This window comes from Miniopterus natalensis, chromosome 7, assembly GCF_054644295.1.
Source record: "Miniopterus natalensis isolate mMinNat1 chromosome 7, mMinNat1.hap1, whole genome shotgun sequence".
Lineage (NCBI taxonomy): Eukaryota > Metazoa > Chordata > Mammalia > Chiroptera > Miniopteridae > Miniopterus > Miniopterus natalensis.
In genome coordinates this window covers 73,086,776-73,107,319 of record NC_142087.1, presented here as the reverse complement: position 1 = coordinate 73,107,319, position 20,544 = coordinate 73,086,776, and the positions used below count along the sequence as shown (strand labels likewise).

At 51.8% G+C, this 20,544-nt stretch overlaps 1 long non-coding RNA gene across 1 annotated transcript; it reads right to left on the bottom strand.

The window, feature by feature from the left end:
* Positions 1-15,177: 15,177 nt before the first annotated feature.
* LOC148092805 (uncharacterized) lies at positions 15,178-19,632 on the bottom strand. The gene is made up of 3 exons (XR_015714779.1): positions 19,411-19,632; positions 17,911-17,978; positions 15,178-15,288 (listed from the first exon to the last, which is right to left on the bottom strand). It is a non-coding gene; the product is annotated as an uncharacterized LOC148092805 (long non-coding RNA).
* Positions 19,633-20,544: the final 912 nt, after the last annotated feature.

Here is a 20,544-nt window from a genome sequence, read left to right as displayed (position 1 = left end):
AGAAGAACAAAAAGAAGGGCCACAGGAGGACTCACAGCTCTTGGCTCACGAGGCACAGTCTGGCCTTGGTGTTCTCTAGCTCCTCGACCAAGTGCTGCTTCTCCTCCATGGAGAGGCTACTGGTCAGGCAGAATGTTGAGTCCGCGCTAGAGACCTGGAAAGGACTAGGCGGCTGTTGCACTTGGAGGTGCTCCTGCTCCTGAGACAGGTGGGCAGAGAGGGGGGTCTCATCAGCAGGCTCCTGTGCCCAGCACAGTGCCCTCACTAGTACTTGTTGAAAAAGAACCAAAAGATGGAAAAATGTAAAAGAGAGGATGTCAGCTAAGACTGTAAAACCAGCAGGGAGCCAGGAGAATGGTGCTATGTTAGTGAAAACCAAGGATATAGTTAGTGAGACAAAAAGGGGAGTGTGAATGGAGCAGTGTCCCCAAGCTGAACTTCTACCCTGACACAGGTGTCTGGGAGGTGACTGTGCAGTGCAGGGAAAAGCCCATGTCCTGACACCCGGGGAACATCCGAGAGGAGGACGGGGTGGTCTGCAGGATTCAGAGGGAGAGTCAGGATGAAGACAGCCACCCAGCACTCGGCCCCAGGCCCAGGCCCCTCCTCAACCTGTCCCAACAGGCCACTTGGCCATCAGCAAACACACCTCCTGGCATTGGTCTCGCTCACGTAGCAGCCTCTTCAGGAGAAGCAGCATGTTCCTGGAGAAGGCCGCTAACTCCTCTGGGATCACGTCTGCAAGTCTGAAATTCTGCAAGTCCAGCACATTCTCCGGACTGTGGGTCACCTGAGGGCACACACGGGTAGGGTGCTGCAGAGGCCGCACAGGGAGCAGCTCCCGGGAAACCTGAGAGCACCCACCCGCCATGGCCATGCCACGGGGCCTAGGCGCACTCTCCCACAGCGGGCCCATGGCACTGACATTAACAGCTCTCAGCCACAAATTTCCTATGGCCGGCAGTGGGCTCCTGAACAAGTGCTTTCCCAGGCTCTACCCTCACAAACCACTTCTCCCTTCATCACCAGCTCAGAGAGGACACTGATGTTAACACCAGAAAGCTCCTTACAATGCAGTAGTTCCCTCCACTGTCCTCAGGTGTTCTCAGTGGAGCACCATCCATTTACCACACAAAGAAGGTCAATCTTGGGTGTGGGAGAGTCCAAGAGGAATACTATCTTAGTACGCAAAATCTAAGGCAAACATGGCCCCATATTAAAAGACTTAGGTCAGAATGTTGGTACACAACAATCTTCTGTTATTTTTCGGGGAACTATTTCATGATCTAAAATAATTTTCAGGTAAGCCTGTATCTCAGTCCCACTGGCCACTCGCACCACCTGCTTTTCCCCTTCAGTCGGCTCGGAACGCAGGCCCACGGCCACGGCCTTGCCGGGCCACCTCTCCACCGATTGCCAGCCTCTCCTTCTCAACCTGACCCCCCAGAGCAGCCAGAGGCACAAGGTCTCGTTCATGTCCTTGTCATCTCAGTTTGGGAAGATGACTATTCGAGGACTCACGCCACAAAAGGGGAAGACACTCAGGAAACGCACCCAAAAGTTCTTAACTATTAGAGAGGAGTAAATGGAGGTAGAGAATAACTTAAACAACAAAACCCACATGAAAACGGGGCCTTCCGGTTTCTCAAATGGCACCCACTTCCTTACTTCTCTCCACCTCACAAAGGAAAAGACGGGAGTCAGACGACCTCAGGGAATTAGGAGAAATCTCAGCCAATGATACGGGGCACCCCAAAGGCCAGGATCTGGGACTCAGGGGCTGGGTTCTAGGCCTGCTCCACACCAGGGTCTGGGAAACGCCCTTCCTGTCTGAAAAGGGGTTCCCGGGACACAACCCCAGCTGCACATCACTCAATCGAGCAGCTCAAATTAAAGGCTCATGTCGCTCCTCCCGAATTCTCACTCAGTGGGTCTCTTGTGGATCCTGGGCACCTGACTGCCTGAGAAGCACGCAACTAATTCTCAAGTCCCTGCAGCCAGCACTGAATCTGACCATCGCTCAGGATTCTTTCGGCTGCATTCCACCCCCTCTCATTTTAAATATCCTGCTGGTTGAGCAGGACAGACAGCGAGTGGCAAGGACCTAGTCCCCAGATACATACATTTTCAAAACATGGGGACACATAAGGAAAATCAAAAGGCAGAATGATTCTCAGGCCAAGAGGAGGCCACGCACTTACAGGAATGGCTGAGTGTGTTTCTGACAATGCTGAGTTTCCCCTTGACTGCAACAAGCCGCAGCCAGGTCCTGCTCCGGGGCTGACTCCGAACCCAGCCCCGTGGTGCCTGGAGGCCGGGAAACCATCCCACAGCCTGTCCCCGGCATCGGCGTGGGGAGCTCTGTTCACCTGACCCTGCCAGTCACACACCTGCTCCTATGTGCTCCGGCTCCCGTCCTTCTCATGCCTTTATCTAATCTGTCCCATCAGACTAAAGGCCGAACCACATCTCCTAAGACACTTAAACATACAAGGCTTCTTCTGGACGGAGGGTGGGGGAGGCTGTCAGGGAAATAAATTTTCAGGTCGGGGATTGCCCTCACAGGCCCGGTTTCTAGGGAAACCACTTCCCTGACGTTACCACCTCTGCCAAGGTCCATGTCAGAGGGGCTGTCCTCAGTACAGAGCCCTCCGGACCCAACCCCAGGGGCTGAGTCTGCAGTGACAGCCCTTCAGGGACCTGGTGCTTTCTCACTTCCTAAGTGGTGCCAGCTTGTTTCTCTGCCATGTCACCAACAGAAACAAAGAATCTTTCTCGAACATCAACCATCTGAAGCGGGGTGACATGTGCCAGAATACAGTCTGTAAAGGAAACTCTGAGCCCAAAGCACTTCAGAGTCATCTGAGAGCACTTAAAAGTAGTCTGAGTCCACATTAGGCAAGAAGACTAGGCAATGGCAGACTTGATGAAGGTGTTGTGAAGAAATTGTTTTCATTTTTAGCCCCATTTCATTTTAGCTTGCTAATGACTACCTGTGGGGTCAAGCAAGTGAGGATACACCCCAATCCCCCTCCAGGCAGTGGAAAGGTGTCCGCCTGGCCAGCTGCCATGAGGAGCAGGGCACCACATACCCAAGGGTTTCCATGTCCTTGAAGGCTAACAAGCCTCACCAGGCTCTGCTTGTCCTGGGTCTGCAAGCAGGCCGTTCCCAGCATGGGTCCCTCCCGTCCCCTCTCTTCTCCTAGATAAGGCCCTAGCCTACCCTGGCCGAGTGCAAGTAATAAAGGCGACATCTCTCCACGCTGCTCCACCGGCTGCTGTTTGCAGACTAGCAAAGAACAGAGTGGCAATCTGGGGTTGGAGCTCCGACAAGACCCTACCTTTATAAACAGGGTCCATATTGCTGTGGTGTCTGAACCCTAAAATTAGTAAAATCACCAACAGGTGACATAGGCTTTAAACTTTTCCCTCGTGGAGACAGCCTGCCTCCTGGCTGCAATAGGAGTGGGGGTCCACGGCTCAGCCCCACAAAGCCAGCCACACACCTACCTCCATAATATGGGCCACGAGCCCGGCCTGGGTGGCCATGTCCAGCTCTTGGATCCGGTTTATATACTCCACTCTCCTCTCGCACTGCAGAGGGGAACACGTGTTAATGGAAGCATTTGCCACTGAGGCAGCCTGGGCCCTTCCCACCCACAGGAATAGTTTCCAAACGAACTGCCCACCCAGCCCCTGGCTTCCTCCTTTGTAACCAACAATTTGTCCCTTGTCCTCCCTACGGTCCCTTACCCTGGGGGTTTCTCTAGAACTTGCTCTGACCACCTACATCAGAATCACCTGAGGAGCCATCAGGCAGAAGACACTGGAGGTGAAACACAGAAATCTGCACCTGAAACAAGCTCTCTAGGGCATCTTAAACAAGTAAAGATCAACAACACCTAGTGTGCCTGAGCAACACGGTGCTGCTCAGTGCCTGACTGTTGTCCCAGGCACCGCAAGGTCTTGGGTTCAAATGCTGCTCAGGGCACACACCTGGGTTTCAGGCTCCATTCCCAGTAGCAAGCATGCAGGAGGCTGCTGATCAGTGTTGCTCTCCCATCCATGTTTTACTCTCTGTCTCCCTCTCCCTTCCTCTCTTTGAAATCAAGGAAAAAACACAAAAAAGGAAATAAAATAAAATGAAGAACACCTGCTTCAAGCCAGAGTGTGGCAAACTATATCTTCACAGGGCTGCATGGTAAGAATATCTTAGAGTCTGCCGGCCATTTGCTCTCACCTGTGCCACTTTGGTGTGGGAGCAGCCAGACGTAACACACAGAGAAACAACTGAGGCTCTGTTCCTGTGAAAGCCTATTTTCTTTTTAATATTTTTAAAAATATACCTTATTGATATTGAGAGTGAAAGAGAGAGAAAAAAATATATCAATGGAGAGAGTCATTCATGCCTGCCTCCTGAATGCTCCCCACTGGCCATTGAGCCTGCAACTTAGGCAAGTGCCCTGACTGGGAATAAACCGCCATCTCCTGGATTATAGGTCAATGAAAAGCTCATTTCAAACACAGGGGGTGGGTCACACTCAGCCCCCAGGCTGTGTGTGGTTTCTGACCTTTGCTCTAGGTGTCCCCACACCAGGGACCATTTGCTAATGGCACCTTGGGCTGAGGAAACCCCACCTGCTTCTTGCCAAAGGTGCCCTGGGACAAGCAGTGGCTACCACCTAATGAGTGGTCCCTTTTCTCACGAAGCCAGGGATGAGTCACCTTGCGCTTCAGGCAGCTTCCCTCCTGCCTCACTAAGGTGGAGTCTAATCCCCACAAACCCCAACACGAGATGGCTGAGGGCAGGCCTCCTCCCCCCTTGCCCAAGCCCTACCTGCACAGCGCAGCCCAGCATCAGCACCAGCAGTTTCCTGACTTCCTCGATACTTCGGCCTACATTGAAAAAGCAACATATTTAATTAGGCTCATCTGATTATAAAATCTCACTGGTGAGACACTGGTTGGTTGTAGGGGGGAAAATCAGGTAAGAAAAAAAAAATCCTTTGTCTACTCAGTGCTTCCTACCTGTGTGCACACAATGCATCTGTTTTCTACTTGTGCGTTTGTGTATTATTTAAGGCAAGCGAGAATTCTGTGCACAGCTTTCACTCACCAGATAGCGGATCTTTGCCAATCATCATGACCTTCGGTAAACGCATGACTACGAGCTGCTCGAGAACATCCTACAGAAACAAAGAGGAAAAGTTACCATTGAGAACAGGAAACAAAACTAAAGAGACATTAAGAAAATGACAGGATGAGCGTGCGGCCACTACACGGTCAATATGAGCAAGCCACGTGTGAGGAAGGAAAACTTAGTCTAGAAACCATGTGAAAAGTCCAAGCTAATTGCACTTCTGCCTGGATCAGAACCAAATACGCATCATGTCTGCTTATGGACAGAGACCTGGGGTCAAAGAAGCTGTGTTAATGCCAGGACCAGAGGGTCAGCTGTTAGTGTCTTTTTAAAAGATGTCTTTATTTATATGCTATGGTTTGCTTGTGCAATTGAAAATACAGAATGAAAATGAAAGGTGCTGCTGGGTGTCTATAACCGATCATGCAGGACGCTGGCGCTCAGCAGGTCTCCGGGACACGATGTGAATCAGGAGGCTTCTCTCCTGTACAGCAGCCCCTTCCCTGGGAGAGGGATAAGTCACAGCTAATCTGCACCCATCGCAGAGCTGGTGTGGGAGACCAGCTGCCTTCTGGCCCTCAGACCAAGGGCCTTTGACAGCGGGCCCAGCCATCAGCCAAGCCCCTTGCCGGGGTGTCTCTGACAAGCCCTCCTTGCACTGTGGCAGCTCACACCCGCACCCACCCCTGCGTTCCCAGAGGGCCTCAGGCCAGGTCGTCTTCCCTGAGCAGATGGGACTTGGATCTTACAAATCAGAAGATACAAATTAAATTTTACGGAAGACGAGGAAGGGGGTAGGTTCCATAAGCATTCCTGGCCTCACGAAATTGGTTGTTATAGAAATCTTCACTGACAAAGCAACCTTAAACCTTTTAAAAACAGGTTTCCAAATTTTCTCAGGAGTCTCTCTATTGCATAGCTCGCGGAAACTCTACATTCAGTATCCTGCCAGCAAGCACTGATAAAGGAAAAGGGGATGATTACACAGCAGGGCCAATGGAACACCCTACAGTTTACTCTTGTCAACAATCTAGAGGCTCGTCGATGACCGCCCTGGCCCAACATAACCCTCGTGTGCTCCCATATCTCCTTCAACCCCTTGAATTGCTGCTGTACAAAGACTCGCTGAGCTGTGGCCAAGAACATCCTCCAGGTTCCCCACGAATTCCAGCCACTCCCAGTGTGACTGGTGCTGGAGGCCACACTGGCGACCCAAGGCTCATCTCTGGGGCTCTCACAGCACCAGACACCCGTGCTTTGCACACCACACAGCTCAAACAACATATGCTGGAAAAGTAAAGACATCGAACATCTGAACCTTCTCACAAGGTAAAAAGAAAAAGATGAAAATGACAAAAACACACCAAGTGTCAGCAAGGAGATGCCTAAATGTGAATACCATTTCCTCCAGGATTCCCGTGGGGAAAGGTTTGAGTGAAGGCATTGCTAGGGGCAAAGAGCAACTGTTTGAGTGAAGTCGGTGTCAGGGGCACAGAACGCCTGGGGCACCAAGAGCTGCCCTCACCTGGTAGAAGGTCTTGATATTTGTGACCAGGATGCTTAAGTTCTCAGTCCGGAGGTTAATATCACTGTTCACCTGCTGGTTGATGGGTTTATATCCAGGCCTGGGATCGCTAGGGAAAGAAACATGGCAATGGAAATGGCGTCTCCCCACATTGGCCACACCTCCCTTCCAGTGGCATGTAGTCCTCTCCAAGTCTAGGCTAGTGTGAGGCTGTAAGGAGTGTGGCTCAAAAACACAGGCGTCCTTACCGAGGAGGAAACCTTAGTCACTCACAGATGCTCCCGACCAACCCCTGACACATTTTGTAAGCAGACACTGTCCCTCATAGTTCCTTGATCCCCAAAAAGTGTGATTTGTGTTTATTTTTTTCATTTCATTGCTTAAACCACATGAAATAGCTGATTTTGAAGTTAATTGCACCATCTACAGTTCTAAATGTCCTTCATCAATCAAGCTACTAACACACTGTCCTGCAGTTCTTCCCACCCCAACGAAGGGTGGCAAAGGCCCTTATACTGAGATATCACTGGCCCAGGGGCAAGGATCCTCCCAGAGCAACTGCAGGTCTCCTTTTATAACCTGAAAACAAACTTGAAGACAACTTACATTTCTACCATGATCTGGTTAAGAAAGATGCCATCGACCAGACTCATGTAAACCCTCAGGTTGTCATCGTTGCTGCCTTCAAAGGGTCCCAAGGTTTTGACCTGCAAGGACCAGGATGCAGAAAGGCAGGAAAAGTCACCCCACACACATTATGAAGCTCTTCAGGACAACCACGGCCTGCGGGCTGAAGGGTCACCCAACGCCCACCCATGCTTCAGTAGGCTCCAAGCCCACCTTTCTTCAGGGCCCCTCTCCCTGCCCTACTCCAGGCAACAGATTCGAGACAGCGGGAGGGAAACTTTCTCCCCACTTTTTCCCAGTGTCCCAGAACAGGAAAGAAATGAAAAATAAAAGGAACTTTTCAACAAATTACTCACATCTGATCTATTACAAATCACTGTGCCCACCGCAGATTGTATACATTCCCACTCAGACGTGCCCCAAGGCCCGCCCGTCACCACCATTCACCACCTGGACTCAGTTCAAAAACTACACAAGGATATTTTCTGGGGAGTCCTTTACGTGAATGGCCAAGCGACAGGCCTGGGGTGACCACTCAGACCTTGTCTCCTCCTGGAACGGCAGCCCAGCACCCTGATGGGAACAGGCCCACCCTCTCCCAGCCCAGGGCCGGGACGCTACAGGGGGCACACGCTCCCGAGTTGGAAACGCCTCCCGAACCCAGGCCCTGGTCTGGACCCCACACCTGCTAAGACCCCGGCGTGCTGGGACTTCCCCGGGGTCCCAAGGGGCAATAGTCGGGTCTGTAGGGACCACAGGCAGGCGGGAGAAGGGCCGGAGCACCAACGTAGTAGGGAGCCTGGCTACTCACCCACGCGATGAGGGGGCCGTGAAGAAAGAGCTCCAGGAGCTCCCTGCTCGCATCATCCATCCTCAGGCTTCGCCCACTGTGTTGGGCCCAAGGTCTCTGTACCAGAGTCTCTGCGCCCGACGTCTCTGCACCAACTGGCTCTGCACCGACTGGCTCTGAGCCCAACTGCTCTGTGCCCCACCTTCCACTGTTTCTATGGCCACTGTCCCCATGCCCGCATCCCATAAGCCTCTGCCCCCACATTCCGACTGGCCCTGGCACTCAATGCTGCCCGGCCCGGGCCATGGGGGCTCACGCCCCATGCTAAGCACCGTGGGGTACATAAAATACTGGGCTCTCCCCATGCAACTTAAAATCTATATGCGCACATAAAATACAAAGAAATAGAAAAATTATATATCTACATTATAGAATTATAAATGGAAAATAGCCATTTAAACCTAATCTTGTCCATCCCCATTTTTAAAAATTATTTTTTCTATCAGCCGAATTACAGAAATGTGATCAGTTCCTTTAAGGCAAGAGTGTATTCATTTGATTTTGCTAAGTCTTGCTAGTATCTCAGCTTGGGCTTGCTGCTCCCCATCGACCGTGAAAGGGGACGCTCCAGTTAGTAGTTCATACATCGGACACCTAAACTCCACCAGTCAACTGCCTGCAAAACAACTTTATAGAATATTAATTAACATGCCATTTATAGGTAGAAAAATGAGCAAAATAAAGCTGCATATTTAGAAGATATTTTAACGAAAAGATTTTGTACATGGCTTTCTCTCCCAGGAGTATTAAATGAGCATAAGCAAGAGAAACATTTGGAGAACAAATATGCAGGTATCCTCAGAAAGGAATTTAAACATTTAGTCTGTCAATCAATGAGCTAAAAGTGTTGTCATTATTTTCTAAACTAGTAATGGTTCTCCTTTAGATAATTAAAAATGAATATTTTAAAAGTTTTTAATTGATTTCAGACAGAGGAAAGGAAAGAGCAGAGAGACAGAAACATCAATGATGAGAGAGAGTCAGTGAACCTGCACACCCCCTGCTGGGGATCCAGCCTGCAACCCAGGCATGTGCCCTGATTGGGAATCGAACCTCCATCTCCTGGATCAACCTCTGAGCCACGTTAATGAGACAGAAATATATATATTTTTTTCATTTAAAAGAAATTAAAATTTTTTAAGTACATCAAACCTTTGGACTCATGATGGGGGGAGGGAGGGAAGTACCGATTAGCATTTTTATTAATTATCCAGCTGCAATAAATATTATAAAATTATTTAAAGTCAAAGAACAGAAATGAAAATGTAAAAAATCCCACTTATAGGTGTTACCTTTTTCACACCAACCTAAATCAGTTCTTATAGAGCCTATCTCATGAACGGAATGGCCTTCATTTGCGGAAAGCATGCTGAGATTTCAAATAATGGAAAACAAAATGGGAACTACCTGGGAAACAAATTTATAAATGTAGTTACCAGGAATGAGAACTGAGCAAATTATATATAACTGAAGGAATCCTGATATACTGAAAAATACTTCTTTTATAATTATGCAAAACAAGATTTCAATAATGGTTGAGTATGTGAGCTCATGCCAGTGAGAAAATATTAACTGGATGCTAAAACATTATTTTATTTATCTATTTTTCAATATGTCTTTGTTGATTTGAGAGAGAGGAAGGGAGAGAGAGAGAGAGAGAGAAACATCGATGACCAGAGTCCCTGATCGGCTGCCTCCCGCACGGCCCCTGCTGGGGATCGGGACTGCAACCCGGGCATGTGCCCTGACCAGGAATCGAACCTGCAGCTCCTGGGTCACAGGTCGATGCTCCACTGCTGAGCCACGCCAGCCGGCCGGGCTCCATGCTAACATCTTCAACTCTCTGCTTCCAAATGTCAGGGCCAAGGCTTCAGAGAAATGATGCAAAACCCATGAGCCTAGACCTATTTTACAGAGAAAACATATCAATGACATAGAAACAGGCTCAGGCCGACTGAAACCACAGGAAGTGAGTGCAAGGCAGGCGCGGTGACCAGCGCGCTGCACACTGTGTGTCTCACGGAAGCAGCTCAGAGCCATCGAGGTGCTCCATGGGCTCCCCGTAACTTAGCTGTATTCTGGCCCTCAGTGTGCACAAATTCTAGGAGCAATATAACGTTTTCTTTCGTAAAAATGGGTGGCATGCCTTGGCCTGTGTGGTTCAGTTGGCTGGAACATCATTGCCTACACCCAAAGGTTGTGGGTTCAATTCCCAGCCAGAGCACCTATCTAGGTTTGGGTTCAATTCCCAGGTTGGGGTAAGTCCGGGAGGCAACCCAAGGATGTTTCTCTCTCGCATGAATGTTTCCTTCTCTCCCTTTCCCTCTCTCTTCCCTTCTTTCTAAACTTAACGAGCATATCCCCGGGTTAGGATTAGGAAAAAAATTGGTTCCATTAGGTCTTAGAGGGTAATTTTCCAAATTGAATAGTTATCAATTCTTACCAAATTTCCCAAGAGTTTCAAAGAATCCCTTGAAGCGAACTAAACCAACAATTGAATTATTTTCTTTATATGAGCACTTTTTCTCCCCAAAAAGGTACACACAGGGGAGATTTTTGATGGAACATAAATATAGGGTGTTCCCCGAAAGTTACACACATTTTGACAGCTGATAACATTATTTTCACTCCCTTCAAGTTTAAGGGATTTGAAGCAATGGGTGAAGCCACACTAAGTTTTGAACAAAGAAACCATGTCCACTAGACTCTTTATGGGGATACGTAAAAGAAAGTTTACGGTACAAAACCAACAACACTTGGGAACTGAGGGCAGTTACTGAAAGACAAGGCGCACAGATTCCCACAGAACAGGGTGATCCCTGAGGTTTGCGGTTCCTTTGCTGCGCATCAGCTCTGGGCCTGGGCGCTCCAGAGACAGAAGCAAAGGAATCGCAAACATCAGGACCCACTTTGTTTGGCGTTTGTGCGCTTTGTCTTTCCACAGCTGCCCCCGATTCATTGACTGTTGCCGGGTTTGAGCCGTAAGCTTGATATTTTATGTATCCCCATATGAAAGTTTAGTGGATAATTTTCATTGTTCAAAGCTTAGTCTGGCTTCACCCATTATTTCAAACCTGTTCAACCTGAAAAGGAGTGAAAATTAAGGGAGTTATCAGCTGTGAAAGTTTATGTACATTTTTGGGAGACACACTGTAGATCACCATCAAAGTACATGCATTTCACAAGTGTGTACAAATATATTTAATATATTGCCAGAAATTTGATTACTATCCCATGGAGTTATTCAGAAATCATGTCAACATCTCACCCACCATAGGGACACTAGGGCACTACACCCACTCCCAAATCTGGCGTGCACCTCATCTCGGACACACTCCCCTCAAAAAATATGGATACTTACTGTGGGCGGGTTGCCTTCTCAGTGCCCCACACCCCAGGCCTGGCATATCTAGTATTTGTAGAAAAGTGAGCCAGGGCAGGTAGGTCCCTGTGTGGGCCCAGGAGCCAGCTAGAGAGAGAAAAAGGCCTGAGGCCACCTACCAGGAAGGCCACCTTGGCCCTGGGTGAAGGGAAGTACATGGGAGCCCAGGAGTGTCTCAGCAACACTCTTGGTTTACAGTGAGCCTGACTCCAGGTTCTGCCAAGGCCTCAAGATCTCCGTATTCTGGCGGATCTGGTCTTCAACTAGGATGATATGGCTTCTAGGAAACATGGTAGAGTTTCCGCCCTGTGAGCCTGTGTGCCCTTGAGTATCTGCACACGCACACATGCTTTAAAGGTGGTCAACAAGTTGTAAACAAGTGCTCCGCAGGGGCGTGCTGAAACAGCGTCCGCTTTGGGGGCCCAGTTTTGTCCCTGCATTACGAACATCCCCAGGTCAGAGTAGATTTGTTCAATAGAAAGCAGTGCCTGGAGGCTGTAGATACATGTCCCACACCTGGGAGTGTCACCCTTTAGGGCTTGGCACAGTGTCTTCACTGACAAAAGCAGGAGAAACGCAGGGGAACCCCATTCCTGCCACCACGGGAGGACAGAGAGAAGGGCGGCGGCGTCAGGAGGCAGCGGTGCGTTTAGGGCTCTGCAGCTGCTGGTCCAGGAGACCAGGCACAGGCAGCCACGGTCCACACTCGCACCACAGGGTGTGCTGGGCCCGCCCGGCTCAAGGAGGAGCTCCAGCTGGCAGGTGTGCGGGAGGCTGGGGGCATCGTGGCTTGCTGGGGTCTGCCCAGAGACAGGCTCTGGGGAGGCTGGGTCCGCCTCAGCAGGTCTCAAGGTGGGCTCGCACAGCCCTGGCTTCAGCAGCTTCCCCTCGGAGGTGCTGACAGCCATCGTCATGGTGGGGCCGCAGAGCTGGTGGGCATCCCGGCCCCTTCTCTCCTGGTCAGGGGTCCTGGCTGGACTCTAATGGTTGGGAGATCGTTGGCCTTCCTCAAGAGGTCACTAACCAGGTCATCCTGGCAGCTGAGAATGTCCTACAGAGAACAGAGGAAGAAGTGAGCAGCCGGAGTGAGGGCCACCAGGGTCACCAGAGAGCCCTCTTTTGCCCAGGACGTCCCCTGTGCAGGCCACTTGGCGAGGACTAAAGTTTCCCACTCCTGTTGGGCCTTTCACAGCCTAGCTGGGCCCCACCACACACAAAGCCCTTGGTTGAGATGCTGAGGCCGGGGCCACACATGGCTCAGGGAGAAAATCTGGTGTCACTCAGGCAGCCCCCTAACTTCACCAGCAGAAAAACAGACTGAGAGAAGGAAGACATTTCCAAAAACACATCCACTGGATGGGAGGGTGAGGGCTCGGAGCATGGACACAGCCAACGGTTTCCAACTGCTCCTCATTCCGACCAAGCTCAGTGGGAGTCAGAGAGCTGCTGGGTAGACTGACCTGTGTTCCTTCTCAAGCCACCAGCTCAGACACCTTGTGAGGGCTTCATCTTAGGCCACAAGAAATAGAAATGACGCCCCAGCTCCTAAATGCCACAGTGGCCTCACTCGAAGGCCTCATTGCCACCTACACCTTTCTCTTGATCTGACAAGGGGGATGTAGGAACGGAGCCACCAAGGGTAACTCTGGACTGTGCAGGGGGCGGCCAACCCACGTTTGTTCCCTTTAAGCTGCTATCCTGGCTGAGCAGCTGTACCCGGGCCAGGCTTTCAGTGTCCAGGAACCAGTGTCCTTTCCCACTCTGTGGGCAGCATGCCAAGGCCCCCAGTCCGAGGTCGGACCCTGCTCTGGTACCTGCAGCCCTCTGCCAGCACCTCACAGCCTGGAGGAGCCGAGTGGAGGTGTCCCCTGAGGTGGATGGACACCATGAGGAGAAGAAAGGAAGGAGTGCATGCAGAGGAGGCAGGGGTCACCAGCAAGTGGAGTCAGACCCCAGGCAGCTAGACATGTCCAGAAGCGTAAGTCTGTGGACAGCTAAGCAGCCCAGGAACCACCTGCACGTGCAAACAACTCCTGACCCAGGAAGACATCTGGACCCACAATTGACACACACACACAGTCTGCACCAAAGGAGGAAAAAAATCAACCTTATCAGTGACAAGTGTGGGGCAACCACCCTCCAGGCTGCTGTGTACCTGCATGCGAGTGTCCACCACAGCCCTCGGGTCTGAGGATGAGAGCGGCTACAGGGAGGGGACACTTCCCTGGCCGAGGGCAGGCTGCCCCTTCCAGGCCTGCAAACCTCCCCTCTTGGCCCATTCCTCCAGCACACGCAGTACTGGGGCCTTTTCCCGGGGATCATCAGTGTCTATCCAGCTGCACACTAACAACTGTGGGACAGGGACGGGTTTTCGTGGTTCCTGCTCATAGCTGGTGAGCAGCTGAGCTACACTGAGAACCGGGGACACACCGGGAGGTGCTCTGCTTCCCTCCCCGCCAAGCAGTCTGCTCCGGATTGAGTGGGTCCACAGGGCACCCAGGTCCCAAGTGGTGGCGCGGGCCAGGGCAGGTAGGTCCCTGTGTGGGCCCAGGAGCTAGCTAGAGAGAGGAAAAGGCCTGAGACCACCTGCCTAAAAGGCCACCTTGGCCCTGGGTGAAGGGAAGTACATGGGAGCCCAGGAGTGTCTCAGCAACACTCTTGGTTTACAGTGAGCCTGAATCTAACGTCTGCCAAGGCCTCAAGATGTGTGTAGTCTGGCGGGTCTGGTCTTCAACTAGGATCATATGGCTTCTAGGAAACGTAGAGTTTCCGCCCTGTGAGCCTGTGTGCACTAGTATCTGCACAGGCACACATGCCTTAAACGAGGTCAACAAGTTGTAAACAAGTGCTCCGCAGGGGCGTGCTGAAATAGCGTCTGCTTTGGGGGCCCAGTTTTGTCCCTGCATTACGAACATACCCAGGTCAGAGTAGATTTGTTCAATAGAAAGCAGTGCCTGGAGGCTGTAGATACATGTCCCACACCTGGGAGTGTCACCCTTTAGGGCTTGGCACAGTGTCTTCACTGACAGAACAAGCGGGAAAAACGCAGGGGAACCCCATTCCTGCCACCACGGGAGGACAGAGAGAAGGCCGGCGGCGTCAGGAGGCAGCGGTGCGCTTAGGGCTCCGCAGCTGCTGGTCCAGGAGACCAGGCACAGGCAGCCACGGTCCACACTCGCACCTCAGGGTGTGCTGGGCCCGCCTGAAAAGGAGTGAAAATTAAGGGAGTTATCAGCTGTGAAAGTTTATGTACCTTTTTGGGAGAGACACCCTCTGGATCACCCTCAAAATACCTGCATTTCACAAGTGTGTACAAACCTCTGTAATATAAGAAATGCGGTTACTATCCCAAGGAGTTATTCAGAAATAAGAAGTCAAGATCTCACCCACGATGGGGACACTGGGGACCTACACCCACTCCCAAATCAGGCGTGTACCTCATCTCGGACACACTCCCCTCAACACACTATGTACACTTGCTGGGGTCTGCCCAGAGACAGGCTCTGGGGAGGCTGGGTCTTCCTCAGGGGGTGCTGGGGGGGCTTTGGCCTCAGCAGGTCTCACGGTGAGCTCACACAGCCCTGGCTTCAGCAGCTTCCCCTCGGAGGTGCTGACAGCCATCTTCATGGTGGGGCCGCAGAGCTGGTGGGCATCCCGGCCCCTTCTCTCCTGGTAGGGGGTCTTGGCTAAACTCTAATGGTTGGAAGATTATTGGCCTTCCTCAAGAGGTCACTGAGCAGGTCATCCTGGCAGCTGGGAATGTCCTACAGAGAAGAGAGCAAGAAGTGAAAGGCCCGAAAGAGGGCCACGAGGGTCCTTAAACAGCCCTCTTTCACCCAGTATGTCCCTGATGCAGGCCACTTGGCCAGAACAGAACTTTCCCGCTCCTGTTGGGCCTTTCACAGCCTAGCTGGGCCCCACCACACACAAAGCCCTTGGTTGAGATGCTGAGGCCGGGGCCACACATGGCTCAGGGAGAAAAGCCATGTGTCACTCCAGCAGCCCCCAAACTTCACCAGCAGAAAAACAGACCTAGAGAGGGAAGCCGTTTCCAAAAACACATCCACTGGATGGGAGGGTCGGGGCTGGGAGCCTGGACACAGCCAACGGTTTCCAACTGCTCCTCATTCCGACCAAGCTCAGCGGGAGGCAGAGAGCTGCTGGGCACATTGTCCTCTCTTTCTTCTCAGGCCACCAGCTCAGACACCTGGTGAGGGCTTCATCTTAGGCCACAAGAAACAGAAAGGATGCCAGCAGCTCCTAAATGCCAGACTGACCTCACTCGAAACCCTCACTGCCACCTACACCTTTCTCTTGATCTGACAAGGGGGATGTAGGAACGGCGAGGTGGGCCACCAAGGGTAACTCTAGACTGTGTAGGGGACGGCCACCCTACAATTGTTCCCTTTAAGCTGCTATCCTGGCTGAGCAGCTGTATGTGGGCCAGGCTTCCAGTGTCCAGGGAACCAGTGTCCTTTCCCACCAGGTTAGCAGCATGCCAAGGCCCCCAGACCAAAGTCTGACCCTGCTCCGGTACCTGCAGCCCTCTGCCAGCACCTCACAGCCTGGAGGAGCCGAGTGCAGGTGTCCCCTGAGGTGGATGGACACCATGAGGAGAGGAAAGGAAGGAGTGCATGCGGAGGAGGCAGGGGTCACCAGCAAGTGGAGTCAGACCCCAGGCAGCTAGACATGTCAGGGAAAGTCAGTCTGTGGGACAGCTCAGCAGCCCAGGAACCACCTGCACCTGCCAACAACTCCTGACCCAGGAAGACATCTGGACCCACAATTGACACACACACAGTCTGCCCTAAACGGGGAAAAAAAATCAACCTTCTCCGTGACGAGTGTGGGGGAAACACCCTCCCGGCTGCCCTGTACCTGCATAAGTGTACACCACAGCCCTCGGGTCTGAGGGTGAGAGCGGCTACAGGGAGGGGACACTGCCCTGGCCGAGGGCAGGCTGCCCCTTCCAGGCCTGCAGACCTCCCCTCCTGGCCCATTCTTCCAGCACGTTCAGTATCAGGTCCCCGTCCCCGGGATCATCAGTGTCTATCCAGCTGCACACTAACAACTGCAGGACAGGGACTAGTTTCCACGGTCCCTGCTCATAGCTGGTGAGCAGCTGAGCTGCACTGAGAACCGGGGACACACCCGGAGATGCTCTGCTTCCCGCCCCGCCAAGCAGTCTGCTCCGGGTTCACCGGGTCCACAGGGCACCCAGGTCCCAAGTGCTGGCGGGGGCCACAAACAGCAGCAGCTGGAAAACACCAGTTAGCAAGGGCATGTGGGGTGAGCCACAAATACTCGGTTTTCCTGAAGGCACAAAAGCAGAACGAGTCCCCTCTTTGAGAAGGGAAAACTTGAACTAAAAAGCCACCTCTGCCTTTGAAAAGGATGTGTCCCTAAGAGGCAACTGCGATACAAATCAACGGCCTCCACACCACCCCTGTATCCTGGAGCCCTCGCTGCACACTCCTCGCCTCCTCCTCGGGAAGAGGAGCTCGAGGAGCCAGAGCCCTCAGGAAGGAAACCCTCTCGTCCGAGGGTGAGCCTAAGTCGGGCTGCCAGTGAAACTTCCAAGAGCGGTGGCCGACCCCTCCTGTCGTCATCCTCCCCCAGGGCGAGGAGAGAGGGCGCCGCGGGTCCAGCTGTTTCACTCCAGCCCTGTCTCCACCCGTCAGCTGGAAGCTTCTATGTCTGTGGGGATCAGTGCCAGCACCATTCAATATTTTACGCAGTGGAGCGGGCAGGAGACCACCCTCACTCCTACACTTACTGCTGATCAGTTCAGAGACTGGGTCCCATTTGAACTCCCTCAGTCTTTGTTTTAATTAAAAATTGAGTTTCCCACCATTCTAGGAGCTTGTGTTTCAGAAATTACAAAAACCCAGAGCAACTTTTAATTTTTGAGAGGGGTGGCATAATTCACGGTTTCCCTTCTGTAGACATTTGTAATAGGCCTAAATCAGATGCAAGTGTTTCTAACAATCTCTGAGATGAAATTTACATCTTGGAGCTGCTCTGGGCAAGTAACCTCCAGGTGAGGACAGCGAGACCTTCCTGCAATCAGTGCTCTCTGCATGGGTCGCCAGGCCTTCCTTCAAGCAAGGACAGCCAGAGCCTCCAGAAGGAGGGCACTCCATAGGTAGTGACTTCCCCATCACTGGAGGTATGTAAGCAGAAGCTGCATGTTTAGGCCCCTCAGAGGGCAGGGAAGGAGTGTGGAGGAACTGTGGGTCCCCCGTTCCCACTCTAGCATTACAACTCTACTTGTACCCATTGTGTCAGTGGAACTTCCACACAGGAATTAACAGGAAGGACAAGTCCTGTGAATGAAAACAGGCATGAGAACCGAGGCTGAAGGGCACAGCACACCACCCACTCACCATGCTGCCTGCAGTTGGTGAAGTCGAGCTCCAGGAAGCGCTCACAAAGCTGTCATCTGAAGTCTAGCCTATGGTGAAAATACGGCTGTGAGACAGGGGACCGGGGATACCCATGGCGAAACAGGCCTTTTGCCAAACGGCCACCTCTGACTCGGCCCAGCGCCTGAGTGGTGGTGGGGTCCAGCACCTGGAGGAGGGGGGACGTGTGGACCGTCCCTTAGGACCTGCCTGTACTCTCCATCCCCCCATTTCTCCTGCTGGGACAGCCTCAGTCTCCAGACTTCTATTTGACTTAACTTTAAACCAGGCTTCTGCCTGTGCAATGACTGGGACTCCAAACGGAGGCAGAGTCCAACCTGAGGGCAATGCACCAAAAGCAGAGGTGCTCCCCGGGGCCTTGTTCTCTCAGGGGCCGGAGGAAGGACAAGGAAAGAATCCAGCACCTGCGAGAGGAAGCTGACTCCCTAGAGACTGAGCCCTGCACCAGCAGCTCCTACCAGGAACAGCGCACAACCCCTGGGCCACCAGTCACTACTCTTTCCCCGAGAAGGGCTACAATTCCCTGGGCCTCAAACGTGCTCTTTTCTCTCTGACAGCAGCCCCAGATCCCTTTCAAAATGACTCTAGGGCCTTCCCTTAAGCTGCTCAGGACCAGACTCTAGACTGTGACGTCATGTGTCCAAAAACAGTTGCAGGCAGAGCTGAGTCGGAACCTGTGTCTGTGTGATGCCAGGGCCTTTCCACAGCTGAGCCTATCTGCTGACCACACCTTAGTTTCAGAGGCCCCTCCTGCTTCCAAGACTAGGGATCCCCAAGGACCCTGGGCTCCAGACGCTCATCCCTTCGGGTTTGGACGGACCCATCACTCACCTGGGGTGAGGCCTGGTGCCAGGAGATAGGGTGTAGTGATGGCTGTAGACAAACAGGTCTGGAAGCCCAGCTCTGATGACCAGGACTTCATGGCTGGGCAGTGGCCGCCTCCATGCGGTCAAGGCTGCCTCCACGCAGGATCCTCGCTTTGGTATTTGGTCCCGAGGGCCTGAGGCAGAGGAGGACAGTGAGAAATGGAGCTGCAGGGTGCCATGCCATGGCGAGGCTGTCACACTGAGGCCTAGCAGCATGGGCAGCGAGGCGCACGCACCACAGGAACAAAAGCTGAGCTCGCGTCTCGCAGGCTGTGCTCTGCAAAGGAGCTGTGTGGACATCAGCTCTGGAGATTTGCATCCCTCTCACCACAGACACGATCCGTGAGGCTTCTCATGCTAAAGTGACTACATTGTTCTGGGACAGAACTACCACAACACTGCCTGGGTTTGCATTTTCTACTTGATTGGTAACATACCTAAGGAGGCGGAGGTGTGTGCATGGAGCATGCCCCCTTCAGGCTCCTACACACACGTGTGCACATCCAACACTCCTTCTGGCTGGTTCTACCTTCCCAGGAGGGAGACGGGAGACCCCACCCTTCACTTCCCACCCGTAGCCAGGTCGCCCTCCGACCTTTTCCTGGGGGCCTGCTGTGGGTGTACTGTTCCTTTACCAGTGGGAGCACGATCGGATGGCCTCCAGGGGATCCAGTGGACTGGACGACACCTGTCATTCTCTGGACCCCCCTTTGTTTGTTTTAAAAAAGTTGAGTATGGCTTTGGCTGTGTCATATGACTCCTCCCAATGGAACAAAGGTCTGAACTGTCGTGCAGGCATATTAAGCAGGGATAAAGAATTCCTGTTTAATAACACACATCCATATGGCTATGTATGAAACTTTTATAGGCACTTTGGTGCCATTCAAATACTTTTACAGAATTATTTTAGGGGAAGCTCTTCAATTTTACACTTACTCTTCCATTAGCGAGGGTTAAGAAACAAAAGCATTCCTCTGATTTACCATTGTTTAAATGTTTTTATTGATTTCAGAAAGGAAGGGAGAGGGAGAGATAGAAAAATCAATGATGACAGAGACTCACCATTGGGCTGCCTCCTGCAAGCCCGCTACTCGGGATCGAGCCTCAAACCCGGGGATGTGCCCTGACCATGTATCCAGCCATGACCTCCAGGTTGCCGTAGCGATGCTCAACCACTGAGCAACACTGCCTGGGCCTACTTACCGCTTTTTAATGTAAGAATACTATTCTAACAATGTTATAGAAGTGGTAGAAGTACCCCACTCTGTTAGCTCAAAGCTAAGCCCAGAAACAATGAATGTAACAAATTTACTTAAACACTGTGATCATAATTGTATTAAAACTACTTAATTAGCCTTGGCTGGTGTGCTTCAGCAGTTCGAGCATCGGCCCATGCAATGAAGGGCTCTCAGGTTCAATTTCTGGTCAAGGGCACGTACCTGAGTTGGGGATCCCTCCCTACCCCCAGTTGGGGCTCATGTGGGAGGCAACAAGTCCATGTATGTCTCTCACACCCATGTTTCTCTCTCTCCCTCTGTCTCTCCCACTCCCTCCTTCCCTGCCACTCTCTTTGAAAAGTAATGGAAAACATATTCTTGGGTGAGAATTAACAAAAAACAAAACAAAATTAAAAAAAAAAATCAAAATGTCTACTTTATTATAATGTGTACATATATTTAAACAAAAATAAAAGGTGGTATATCTATAATTCATTTATTTCTTCTTAAGT